Genomic DNA, 13,505 nt, shown 5'->3' with positions numbered 1-13,505 from the left:
CCCAGCTCCCTGTTGGCCCTCCAGCTCTGCCTGGGTACTGGTCCCCATGCCACCCTTGCTCATGCCAGCACAGTCAGGAGAAAGGACCCATCCCGCTGCTCCCAGTGGGGTTCCCATGCACCCTGGTCTGGGTGGGGAGCAGGAGCCATCAGCCTGTTTCCAGCTGGCCTGTGTCAGGACAGGAAGTGAACATTTCTCTCCCCCAGTGACTTCTGGGGGCTCTGGGAGGACCGGCAGCTCCTCAGAAGGTATTCTGGGAAAAGGTCCTAGAAAAGTGCAGATTCAGTCATCCACAGAGGAATCAGTGACTCTGGGTCACAGCCTATGGACCTGACCGAAAGCCCATAGTAGGCAAAGGAAAAGACTCCCACAGACAAGGGGGACGAAATGGCAGAATGAATGGCCACAGTAGGGTACTGCCATTCACTACACAATTAGAGAGTTGGGAAAATGTGATTTCAACAATATTTGTGATGGTGGCAGCTCATGCTGGTTTCTTCTTAGCAGGGAAAGGTTACAGACCGTCTTTCTGCAGCAGCCTGAAACCCTCAAAGCTGGGCTGGCTCTCAGGGATAATTATCCCCTGAATGTGCAGGGGGCAGTAGCTCCCTCACCAGCCTGGGAAGCCCCAAAGCCTTGTCTCAAGCTGCCTCCCATACACGCAGGGCTAAGGTGAGGGGTGCACTCTGCCCGCTGGGCACACAATGGGTGGGGGTCAGGGCGCTGGAACAATGTGCATAAGTGGGGTTGCCCAGAGCCATTGAACCAAATTGTAAACCCTGTTTATGATGGAAACCACTTCAAGTCAGGGTGCAGCAGAACCCGTGCACCCCTAGTTCCAGCACCTATAGTGGGGGGACACCCCGACATCAGTCACCCACGGCTTTGCGCAGCAGATCAGGAGCCTCCTGGTCCCGAGCAGCTCCAGCCAGCGGCAGGGCAGCCAAATAGCCCAAAATACCACAACCCGCAGCTGCTAAAAACCCCTGCAACTGTCAGTTACCCAGGCCTTGGCCACACAAGGGGGGGTAGGGGGTGGGGAAGGCTACTCTGTTATCTCAGGCGGAGCTTCAGGGTCAGACTCTAAAGCTACTGCCCCACCTCCAGGATGGGGGGAGGGGGACACTGTCTCCGGGGACTGGAACCAGCCTCGGGCTCTGATGACACCAGCTTCGGAGCCGCAGACGCGAGAGACCTGGGGGAAAGGGCTGGGGCCGGGCAGGAAAGTTACCTTTCACTAACGGCCCCTCCTCGCCCCAGCTCTGCTCCGGGGCGGGCGGGGGTCTGCGAGTCCCGGAGCTGCTGTCCTCCCTGACCCCCCTGGGTCTGCTCCCCTGAGCGCTTGCGGATCCGAGCCAGCCCCGGGAGAGCGACCGCCCTGGGCCGGGCCAGGGACCGAGTCTCCCAGCCCGAGAGGAGGGAGACAGGGTGAGTGTGCTGCTCCACGTGAAATTGCATGCACATTACCTAATGAGATAATTTGCATAAACGTAGAGGAACATAAACTGCAGCAAATGCTTTATTACCCCTGCTCTGCAGAATGTATCAAGTAACCGGAGTGTGTATCCTTGAATTTACCGCGGAAACCACATCTCCCTCCCAGTGTGTGTGAGAGGGTCCATTGGATTGAAGTGCTGACCTGCGGAAGAAAGGCTTTGTCTCTTCTCTGCCCCTACATTGCAGTAACGCTGGCTCAGCTCCAGGCGGGGTGGAGGGGATGGAGTGGAGAGCCAAATGATGAAAGAATAACTGAGTTTTCAGTTCAGTGGCCTAACAAAATAATAATAATCATAATAATTAATAAAAAATAGTGTTTTGAACAAAAACTGATTTCCGACGCCCCTCAGTTTTTCTCCTTGAAAGAACATTGTTTATGTCCAGTGCCATTTTGAAATGAAATGCCAAAGTGGTTAATTTAAAAAATGTGGAAAAGAATTTTGGGGGCAAAACTACTCATTGAATTTGCTTGGATTGAGCAGATAGTTTTGGTGGCCTGAAAAATGCATTTTTCTGTGAATTTACTATTCCTCAGAGAAAATTTGGCCCGGCTGTTTTGTAGTAGTCACACAAATGGGACATCGGTGTTTTTACCGCCATGTCACCTGGCTGCTTACAGCACAGCTAGATGTTACAGTGGTGGTAGAGTTAGTTGCCTGATTCCTGTCCATCCTAGTGCTCCAGTTGTGGCTACTAATGGTGGAGCTGCTCCTGTGTGGGTACACTGGTGGGAGATTTCCAGAAGAAAACATCTACTCTAGACAAAGCCAAAGAAGCTGGGTTTAAAATCCTGGAACAGTCTTTGTGACATGTTCTCAGCCAATATGTAACAAACCCTGATATGGTCTGTTCTCTCCCTTCTGAGCAGGATTCCAATGCCCAGACTTGATCTGACATCCCAGCTGGACAGAGGGGAAGCACCCTGGCTCCAAGAAAAGGGAGCTCCTGAGTGGCATCTGCACAGGTGAGGAAGTGCTTAAACCAACTCAAAAGGCTTCCAGGCCTTGCTCTTAGTTCTGCCTCAGCTCAGGTCATTCAGAATTATTACCAATACATGTTGTAGTCTCATGGCAGATGTCACTCGTGGCTTCCCATCCATCCTACCTGATATCTGGCCACTAACCCTTCCTCATGAGATTCATAGATTCTAAGGCTGGAAGGGACCACTGTGATCATTTAGTCTGACCCCCTGTATAATACTGGCCAGAGAACTTCCCCAATCTAATTCCGAGAGCAGATCTTTTAGACAAACATCCAATCCTGATTTAAAAGTTGTCAGGGATGGGGAATCCTCCATGACCCTTGGTAAATTGTTCCAGTGGTTAATTACTCTCACTGTTAAAAAAAATTCTGCCTTATTTCCAGCCTGAATTTGTTTATCTTCAACTTCCAGGCTGTTGAAGCATGGTTTTCCCCGATATCCTCTTTTCTGTGGAACTCAGTTCCTGATTTTCAGTTTTACCAACAGAGATTTTAGTTTGGTTTTTATCCTTGTGAAAAACCCTTCCCCATTCACCTCTCTCAGGTTCCCATGCCCACCAGCACAGGGAGCGGCTCCTGTCTAGATCCTCTATCCCTGCAGGTTACGGGATGGTGAGGGAAAACGGGGAAGAGACTCTCTGCAGGCAGGTCCAGAGCAAGCGGCACCACAAGGGAGGGGATCTGGAAGATCTGAAGGGAGTGTTTCCAAGAGTCCTGAGCAGGAAAAAGCCTGTGACCATCAGAGTGAGCCAGTCATGGAGAATGGAAACCCTCTAAGGAAGAGAGGGAATAAATCCACTCACAGGACAACCAAGACACCTGAAGAAATTGACCAGCCGTGACACCTCAATAGAAAGAGATCAAACGTGGTGAATGCAGGAAAAGCTTCCTTTGGAAATCCAGGCTGATCACCCATCAGTGACTGCACACAGGGGAGAAACCCTACAAGTGTGATTGCAGGAAAAGCTTCAATGAGAGCTCAGCCCTTAGTGTGCACCAGAGGATCCACATTGGAGAAAAGCCTTTTATATGCCCTGACTGTGGGAAAAATTTCACTCAGAGCTCAAACCTCATTCAGCACCAGAGGATCCACACAGAAGAGAAACCCTACAAGTGTCGTGACTGTGAAAAAAGCTTCAACGACAACAGGCACCTCATTAGACACCAGGCAGCTCATGTTTCTGGAGAAAAGCTATACAAGTGCCCTGACTGCAGGAAAAGCTTCAGCCAGAGCTCAGACCTCATCAGATACCAGAGAACCCTCTCAGGAGAGACTCCCTATAAATACCCTGTGTGGAAAAATCTTCAGTCAGAGCTCGAACCTCAGCACCCACCAGAGAATCCATACAGGAGAGAAACCCTACACATGCCACAACTTCAGGAAAAGCTTCGGCCAGAGCTCAGCCCTGACTAGACATCAAAGGATCCACCTGAGTTAGCCCTCCACCTTCGGGGCCCTGCCCCATCCAAATCAGTGACGAAATTCATGGTGTGAGGGTTGGTTGGGAGCAGGAGGGGAAGCCTCTGGTCACTGGGATCATTGGGAAACAGAGGATACTGGTGCTATTGTTATTTGCAATGCCTCCTTGTCCTGGAGTGTCTTTTGGCTGTGTCATAAATATAAAGGGAAGGCAAACCACTTTTAAATCTCTCCTGGCCAGAGGAAAAAACCCTTTCACCTGTAAAAGGTTAAGAAGCTAAAGATAACCTTGCTGGCACCTGACCAAAATGACCAATGAGGAGACAAGATACTTTCAAAGCTGGAGGGGGGGTGGGGAAAACAAAGGGTTCTCTCTCTCTGTCTGTGTGTTGTTTTTGCCCAGACCAGAGCAGGAATGCAGGTTAGAACTCCTGTAAAGGGCTAATAAGCAATCTAGTTAGATATGCATTAGATTCTGTTTTGTTTAAATCGCTGATAAAATAAGTTGTGCTGAATGGAATGGATATTCCTGTTTTTGTGTCTTTTTGTAACTTAAGGTTTTGCCTCGAGGGATTCTCTATGTTTTGAATCTGATTACCCTGTAAGGTATTTACCATCCTGATTTTACAGAGGTGATTCTCTTACTTTTTCTTCAATTAAAATTCTTCTTTTAAGAACCTGATTGCTTTTTCATTGTTCTTAAGATCCAAGGGTTTGGGTCTGTGTTCACCTATGCAAATTGGTGAGGATTTTTATCAAGCTTTCCGTAGGAAAGGGGGGTGTAGGGTTTGGGAGGATTTTGGGGGGAAAGACGTTTCCAAGCGGGCTCTTTCCCTGTTATATATTTGTTAGACGCTTGGTGGTGGCAGCAATAAAGTCCAAGGGCAAAAGGTAAAATAGTTTGTACCCTGGAGAAGTTTTAACCTAAGCTGGTAAAAATAAGCATAGGGGGTATTTCATGCAGGTCCCCACATCTGTACCCTAGAGTTCAGAATGGGGAAGGAACCTTGACATGGTGGCAGAGTAGTGGGATTAACTTGAAATCCTTTTGAGATCAATTTGAGATTTCTTGAACCAGAAGCACAGATTTTTTAAAAGGAAATATTCTTTTTTTCCTTTGGGCTACTGGAAAGCAGGTTTTAAGCTGAAGGCAGTTAGAGGTTTTTTTTGTCTCTGCTTGGGGGCCAGAGCAGAGACAAAAGGGAAGTGTCTTTTGTGAGCTGGAGTTTTCTCTACCTAAAGGCAGGCTAGTTAACCTCCTGCAGGGAAATTCACAAGTCTTCACAGACCTGAAGTTGTTTTTTATCTAAGAGCAACTAGAGGGGTTTTCTGTCTATTTGCCTGGAGACAAAGGTGTTAGGTTTTTTTTTTTAAGGATTTTTCTGTAGGCTGTCAGTCACTATCAGAGAACATAGGTATCCGGTTACAGCACAACCTATATATATATATAGCTTTTTGACAAGCCAAGTTTTTTTTTGTTTGTTTGTTTTCTTTCTAACTCTCAGGTGTAAAGTTAGTTAAAAACAGAGAGGCAAACATGACAGAGCCCAAGGCAGAAACAGCCAAAGAGGCTGCCCACAGGAGAGTACTGGAGGCAACGGAAAAAGAAATGGAGGAGAGGGAAAAAGAGAGGAAGCATGAACTGGAGTTGGAGAAGGTAAGGGCTGAGCGGAATCTACTGGATAACCCTAACAATCCTTCCCTAACAGTCCACAAATGGGAGCAACTATGTCCACAGTATGATGAATCCAGTGATATTGCTGAATATTTTCTCACCCTTGAAAGACTGTGCACTCTCCATAAAATTTCTGAAGCTCACAAGATGACTACATTGGTCGCAAAATTAACTGGAAGAGCTCTGGACATATTCAAAAAGATGCTTATTGATGAGGCTTCTGACTATAATAAGTTCAAGGATTTGGTTTTAAAGCAATTTCAAATTACATCTGAAATGTACAGAGTAAAATTTCGAACCCTTAAGATAGGGCCTGGACTAAGTAATGTGGCTTATCTAAACCAGATGAAGGATCTGTTAGATAAATGGGTCCAAGGAAGGGGTGTCACTAGCTTTGATGGAATGTGTGATTTGATAGCTCAGGAGCAATTCCTGAATATGTCCAAGGAGGAAATAAAACAGTGTTTATGGGATAAGGAAATGGACTCAGCAGAAAGTCTTGCTTCTTATGCTCATTGATACGAGCAGTCCCAAACTGCCAGAGAGGCGGGGCAAGCCGGAACAAAATGGGTGGAGGGAGGAGAGAGGAACAACCCAGGTCACAGTTGGAGCGGATACCAGAAGGAACACCCTCAGACCACACCTTACTACCAGGGGCAGCCCAAGGCCCCAACTACACACCAAGGAATACTCCAGACACCTTATCGTCCTGCCACACTGTTCTCCAGCAACCACCTCGCACCAGTGACCCGTCATCTGGACGATGTTTTAAATGTAATGAGCCAGGGCATGTGAAGGCCAACTGCCCCAAGAACCCCAACAGATTACAGTTCATTGCACTGGAATCACACCAGAGGTCCTCAGGCCCAGATAACTCCCAGATACCTTCAGAGCGGAGGGAAACTGTGAGTGTGGGCGGGAAGAAGGTCACCGCGTGGAGGGACACCGGAGCACAAGTGTCATCTATCCATGCTTCCTTAGTGGACCCCAATTTAATCGACCTGGAGATCCAAGTGACAATTCAACCGCTCAAGTCCAACTCTTTCAATTTGCCAACAGCCAAGTTGCCTGTCCAGTACAAGGGCTGGTCAGGAACGTGGACTTTTGCAGTCTATGATGATTATCCCATCCCCATGCTCTTGGGGGAAGACTTGGCCAATCATGTGAAGCTAGCCAAGAGGGTGGGAATGGTCACCCACAGCCAGGCTAAGCAAGCCGTCCCACCTAGCTCTATTCCGGAAACTTCTACCAGGACCCGGTCAGAGGTGATGGACCCAGACCCCATGCCAACATCTGCAACGGCAGTGGTGGATCCAGTCCCAGAGACCCAGACAGAGCCAGTCCCAGAACCAGAACCGGCAGCAGCCAATAACCCTACACAAGAGGCTCAGCCAGAGCCTGAACCCCAACATAGTGCACCAGCAGAGAGTGGTTCACAGTCAACGGAAACAGTCCCATCCCTTACGTAGCTTCCAGAGGGACCAAGCATAGGTTCACAATCCAGTGAGGAACTGATTTCTCTCCAACATCAAGGGAACAGTTCCAGACCGAACAGGAAGCAGATGAAAGCCTCCAGAGAGCTTGGACGGCGGCACGGAGCAACCCACCACCTCTCAGCTCTTCTAATCAATCTAGGTTTGTTGTAGAAAGAGGACTTTTATACAAGGAAACTCTTTCTGGTGGACACCAGGAAGACTGTCATCCTCAGAGACAGTTGGTAGTTCCAACTAAGTACTGGGTAAAGCTTGGCTCACGATCATCCTAGTGGCCATGCTGGGGTGAACAGGACCAAAGACCGTTTGGGGAGGTCATTCCACTGGGAGGGAATGGGCAAGGATGTTTCTACCTATGTCCAGTCTTGTGAAGTATGCCAAAGAGTGGGAAAACCCCAAGACCAGCTCAAAGCCCCTCTCCAGCCACTCCCCATCACTGAAGTTCCATTTCAGCGAGTAGCTGTGGATATTCTGGCTCCTTTTCGAAAAAGACACCTAGAGGAAAGCAGTACATACTGACTTTCATGGATTTTGCCACCCGTTGGCTGAAAGCAGTAGCTCTAAGAAACACCAGGGCTAAAAGTGTGTGCCAGGCCCTCTGACATCCTCCCAGATGCAAGAACTTATTTCCTGGCAGGAACTATGGAAAGCCTTTGGGAAGCTCATGGGGTAAATCACTTGGTTGCCACCCCTTACCATCATCAAACAAATGGCCTGGTGGAGAAATTTAATAGGACTTTGGGGGCCATGATACATAAATTTGTAAATGAGTGCTCCAATGACTGGGACCTAGTGTTGCAGCAGTTGCTCTTTGCCTACAGAGCTGTACCACATCCCAGTTTAGGGTTTTCACCATTTGAACTTGTATATGGCCGCGAGGTTAAGGGGCCATTACAGTTGGTGAAGCAGCAATGGGAGGGATTTACACCTTCTCCAGGAACTAACATTCCGGACTTTGTAACCAACCTACAAAACACCCTCCGAACCTCCTTAGCCCTTGCTAAAGAAAACCTACAGGATGCTCAAAAAGAGCAAAAAGTCTGGTATGATAAACATGCCAGAGAGCTTTCCTTCAAAGTAGGAGACCAGGTCATGGTCTTAAAGGTGCTCCAGGCCCATAAAATGGAAGCGTCGTGGGAAAGGCCATTCATGGTCCAGGAGCGCCTGGGAGCTGTTAGTTATCTCATAGCATTCCCCACCTCCAACCGAAAGCCTAAGGTATACCATATTAATTCTCTAAAGCCCTTTTATTCCAGAGAATTAAATATTTGTCAGTTTACAGCCCAGGGAGGAGGTGACACTGAGTGGCCTGAAGGTGTCTACTACGAAGGGAAAAGTGCTGGTGGCATGGACGAGGTGAACCTCTCCATGACTCTTGGGCGTATGCAGCAACAGCAGATCAAGGAGCTGTGCACTAGCTATGCGCCGACGTTCTCAGCCACCCCAGGACTGACTGAACGGGCATACCACTCCACTGACACAGGTAATGCTCACTCAATTAAAGTCCAACCTTACCGGGTGTCTCCTCAAGCTATAGACCGGGAGATCCAGGATATGCCTCAGATGGGTGTAATCCACCCCTCTGGCAGTGCATGGGCATCTCCAGTGATTCTAGTTCCCAAACCAGATGGGGAGATACGTTTTTGCGTGGACTTCCGTAAGCTAAATGCTGTAACTCGCCCACACAACTATCCAATGCCACGCACAGATGAACTATGAGAGAAACTGGGACGGGCCAAGTTCATCTCTACCTTGGACTTAACCAAGGGGTACTGGCAGGTACCGCTAGATGAATCCGCCAAGGAAAGCGCAGCCTTCACCATACATGTCGGGCTGTATGAATTTAATGTACTCTCTTTCGGGCTGCAGAATGCACCTGCCACCTTCCAAAGACTTGTAGATGGTCTCCTAGCAGGATTAGGAGAATATGCAGTCGCCTACCTTGACAATGTGGCCATATTTTCGGATTCCTGGGCAGAACACCTGGAACATCTACAAAAAGTCTTCGAGTGCATAAGGGAGGCAGGACTAACTCTTAAGGCTAAGAAGTGTCAAATAGGCCTAAACAGAGTGACTTACGTTGGACACCAGGTGGGTCAAGGAACTATCAACCCCCTACAGGCCAAAGTGGATGCTATCCAAAAGTGGCCTGTCCCAAAGTCAAAGAAACAGGTCCAATCCTTCTTAGGTTTGGCCAGATATCACAGGCAATTTGTACTGCAATACAGCCAAATCGCCGCCCCACTGACAGACCTAACCAAAAAGAAACAGTCAAATGCCATTCAGTGGACCAAAGAGTGTTAGAAGGCCTTTAACCAGCTTAAAGCGACACTCATGTCTGACCCTGTGCTAAGGGCCCCAGACTTTGACAAACCATTCCTAGTAACCACAGATGCCTCCAAACGTGGTGTGGGAGCAGTTTTAATGCAGGAAGAACCGGATCAAGAATTCTACCCTGTAGTGTTTCTCAGCAAGAAGCTGTCTGAGAGAGAAAGCAACTGGTCAGACAGTGAAAAAGAATGTTACGCTTTTGTCTACCCTCTGGAAAAGCTACGCCCATATGTTTGGGGATGGCGTTTCCACCTGCAAACCGACCATGCTGCGCTACGGTGGCTTCATACCGTGACAGGAAATAACAAAAAACTTATTCGGTGGAGTTTAGCTCTCCAAGATTTTGATTTCGACATACAACACATCTCAAGATCTTCTAACAAAGTGGCTGATGCACTCTCCCATGAAAGTTTCCCAGAATCAACTGGTTAAAATCGTCCTTGAGATGTAGAAAATATTGTTAGTCTTTATATACTTGGTAGTATATTTAGAGGTGCATGTGTCTTATTAACTCTTGCATAATGACAGGTTTCAGAGTAACAGCCATGTTAGTCTGTATTCGCAAAAAGAAAAGGAGTACTTCTGGCACCTTAGAGACTAACCAATTTATTTGAGCATGAGCTTTCGTGAGCTACAGCTCACTTCACTTCTACCAATGTGATATATGCCATCATGTGCCAGCAATGCCCCTCTGCCATGTACATTGGTCAGACTGGACAGTCTCTACGTAAAAGAATAAATGGACACAAATCAGATGTCAAGAATTATAACATTCATAAACCAGTTGGAGAGCACTTCAATCTCTCTGGTCATGCGATTACAGACATGAATGTTGCGATATTTCAACAGAAAAACTTCAAATCCAGACTTCACCGGGAGACTGCTGAATTGGAATTCATTTGCAAATTGGATACAATTAACTTAGGCTTGAATAGAGACTGGGAGTGGCTAAGTCATTATGCAAGGTAACCTATTTCCCCTTGTTTTCCTAACCCCCCCTCCCTCCCAGACGTTCTTGTTAAACCCTGGATTTGTGCTGGAAATGGCCCACCTTGATTATCATACACATTGTAAGGAGAGTGATCACTTTAGATAAGCTATTACCAACAGGAGAGTGGGTTTGTGTGTGTGTGTCGGGGGTGTGTGTGGAGAAAACCTGGATTTGTGCTGGAAATGGCCCACTTTGATTATCATACACATTGTAAGGAGAGTGATCACTTTACATAAGCTATTACCAGCAGGAGAGTGGGGTGGGGGGAGAGAAAACCTTTTGTAGTGATAAACACCTATTTTTTCATGATTTGTGTGTATAAAAACAAACATCTTCTGTATTTTCCACAGTATGCATCCGATGAAGTGAGCTGTAGCTCACGAAAGCTTATGCTCAAATAATTTGGTTAGTCTCTAAGGTGCCACAAGTACTCCTTTTCTTTTTGCGAATACAGACTAACACGGCTGTTACTCTGAAACCTTTTTATTTTTTGTGACATTTTCAATCAAAATTTTGTATTTGTCTTTTATTGTTCTCCATTTTTGAAATATTAAATGTTCATAAAATTAATCATTTGGGGGTTGCTTAGTCTCATAGTGAGATTTTGTGAAGGCTCGGCACAGAGTGGCGTTAGTGAAGGGCTCTCCCCACACAGACCCCACTGCAGAGAAGCAGCACCCGGGAAGCTCAAACTGGGAGATAGTGAGCCAAGAGAGCTGCCTCCTTCCTCTCTCCCAGCAATAACCAGAACCTTCTGGTGGTGACAGTTAATAATCCTCCCCCCAGCACCGAGGACAGAAACAGGAAAAGGGGAGCAAGTGGGGTGGGGGAGGATCCAGGTCAGGTCAGAATCCTTCTCTTTTTCCTGAACAGAGAGAAACCTCCAGAGCGAATGGACCAGAGACAGAGCCTCAGAGAAACCTGCCCCTGCTGCCAGCCAGGGCTTGGGGCATGCCCTGGGGTCAGCTGCCCATCAGCCCAGGGCTCTTTTAGTTTGAGGACACCCTGGGACAGCCCCAGGTCCATGTAAAATCCTCCTCCGGTTCTGCAGGAGTCTCAGATTCCTGTCCCTGCCTGCTGCACACAAAGAAGGGGGAGGCTAATGCAGATGCAGCCATGATAATTAGAGTAGGGTTGACAGTCAAGGCCTCATAGGGGCCCCAGATCCATGGAGTCTCACACGGTTCTGGACAGAGAAATGACTGGCTGAGGGCAGGCGGCCTTATAAGGGGGCTGGACACTTCTGAGACCCTAATTGGAGCTGTCAGAGGCCATGGCTGGGATCTGATATGTCCATGAACTGGGGGTTCTTGTAGCAGGGCAGTTCACCTATTAACAGCTGTAGGGCCTGGGGTTAGCGATCGCTGATGACTAATGGGGCACACCTGGGTTAGATTAGCTGTTTTCCTACAAAGAGCAGCAGGAGGCACTCAGGAAATTGCAGAGTGAGGAAGGCTGCTGCAGTGAAGACTCTGTGACTGGGGAGTTGCCCCAGTTAAGAAGGGCTGGGGGGTGCCTGCTGACTCAGGAAAGACAGTGTAGAGAGAGTTTTCAGGGAGTACAGCAGCTGCCTGGGGAGGGTGAGCTCCAGCAGAGAAACCTCGGGTTCGGGAAATGAGACAACAGGCAGGAAAGGCCGGGGGAAATGGGTAGACTTGAGAACTTTATTCTGAATGCTGGCTAATGTGATAGAGCATGATGTGAGAAGGGATGGGGACGGGACAGGTGTTTATGAAGTTTATGGAACATCCCAATAAATGGAGTCTGCCTGTGGTGTGAGCCTAGAGGGAGCACTGGAGGTGCCCTGCCTGCTTACAGTTCTTGTTATTTCTGGGTGTGTTTTCAACACCAATAACTCAGGTGCGAGAAAGCAGTGGGAGGGGGTTGAAATAGCAAAGACAAAAGTGAGGCTGAGTCTCTGGAGAAAAGTCCTGGCAGTGAGATCTGTGGGGCTAGGAAGCATGTCCCCAGGGGAAGCAGTTTGGGGGTTTGGCCCTAAGGAGTCAGTGGAAGGGTTTGGTACTGGGGGAGGGGGTCTCCTCTTTCCCTTCCCTTTATGGCAATGTCAGCAGCAATTTGACATTTTTTTGGCAAGGGCTTTAGGGGCTTAGTTCCCCACTCCAATGACACTGAAAGAATCTGCTCTCTTCTCTATCCCCTCCCCCAGAGATGCCCACACCATCATCAGCCTGTGCATGCAGAAGGGAAGGAGAAGCATGCACCATGAATATTTCTGCTAGAATGATCTGCAGAGAATTAATGAATAATATTACTATGGAAATGTCATCATTAGGCCCCAGCATCAACATCAGGCTTGGATGGACAGGGACTGAATCTTCCAGGAGCAAAATCCTTACAGAGGTGGGGGACTCTGTGCTGGTGCCACTCTTTATGGCACTGGGACTTCTTATCTACCTGAATAACAAGAAAGGGGATTGGCTCAGGAGTGGGGCAGGTGGCACCAGGATTTCTGTTGAGGGAATTGTTCCCAGAAGGTCTGCTGGTCAATGGTCATAGACAGGGGTGGCCCTAGACTAGCTGCCAGCAACTGGCGCCCGAGGTGAACCATGCAATCGGTGCCCCAAATCCCAAGGGCAGATCTAAGCTGAGGTTTTTGGTAAACTGGGAAACATTTTGCCCCTTTTTTTCTTTTAATGTTTTTTAAAAGTGTTTTTTGTTTTTGTTTTTAAATAGAGGCGTTTGTCAGTCAGTCTGTCTGTCCAACCAATGTTTCTGAGATCAGATAAAAGAGACACAAAATTTTCAGAATATGTTTGTACACAACAACTAAATGATATTTCAGTCTGATTTCAAATAAAAATGCATTAAAATGTTAATTATAATTATAATAAAAATTATAATTTTTATTATTACAAATCTAATTGCCATTACCACCCCATCCAATATAGAAAGAAATAAGAAAACTCTTCAATAACCTGTATTTACAAAACACTCCGAATAAAAAACACTCTGTTCTTAAAACATGACTTTTCTTACTTTAAGTTTTGAAAATTCAGTCACTAATTCTTTTAGATCCAGTTTTCCAGCTATTTCATGCTCTATTGCCATTGTGGCAAGTCCAACAAGTCTCTCTTGCACCATTGTTGAACACAAATA

Source organism: Eretmochelys imbricata, chromosome 14 (assembly GCF_965152235.1).
Source record: "Eretmochelys imbricata isolate rEreImb1 chromosome 14, rEreImb1.hap1, whole genome shotgun sequence".
Taxonomy (NCBI): domain Eukaryota; kingdom Metazoa; phylum Chordata; order Testudines; family Cheloniidae; genus Eretmochelys; species Eretmochelys imbricata.
Note: the sequence above shows the minus strand (reverse complement) of the source record.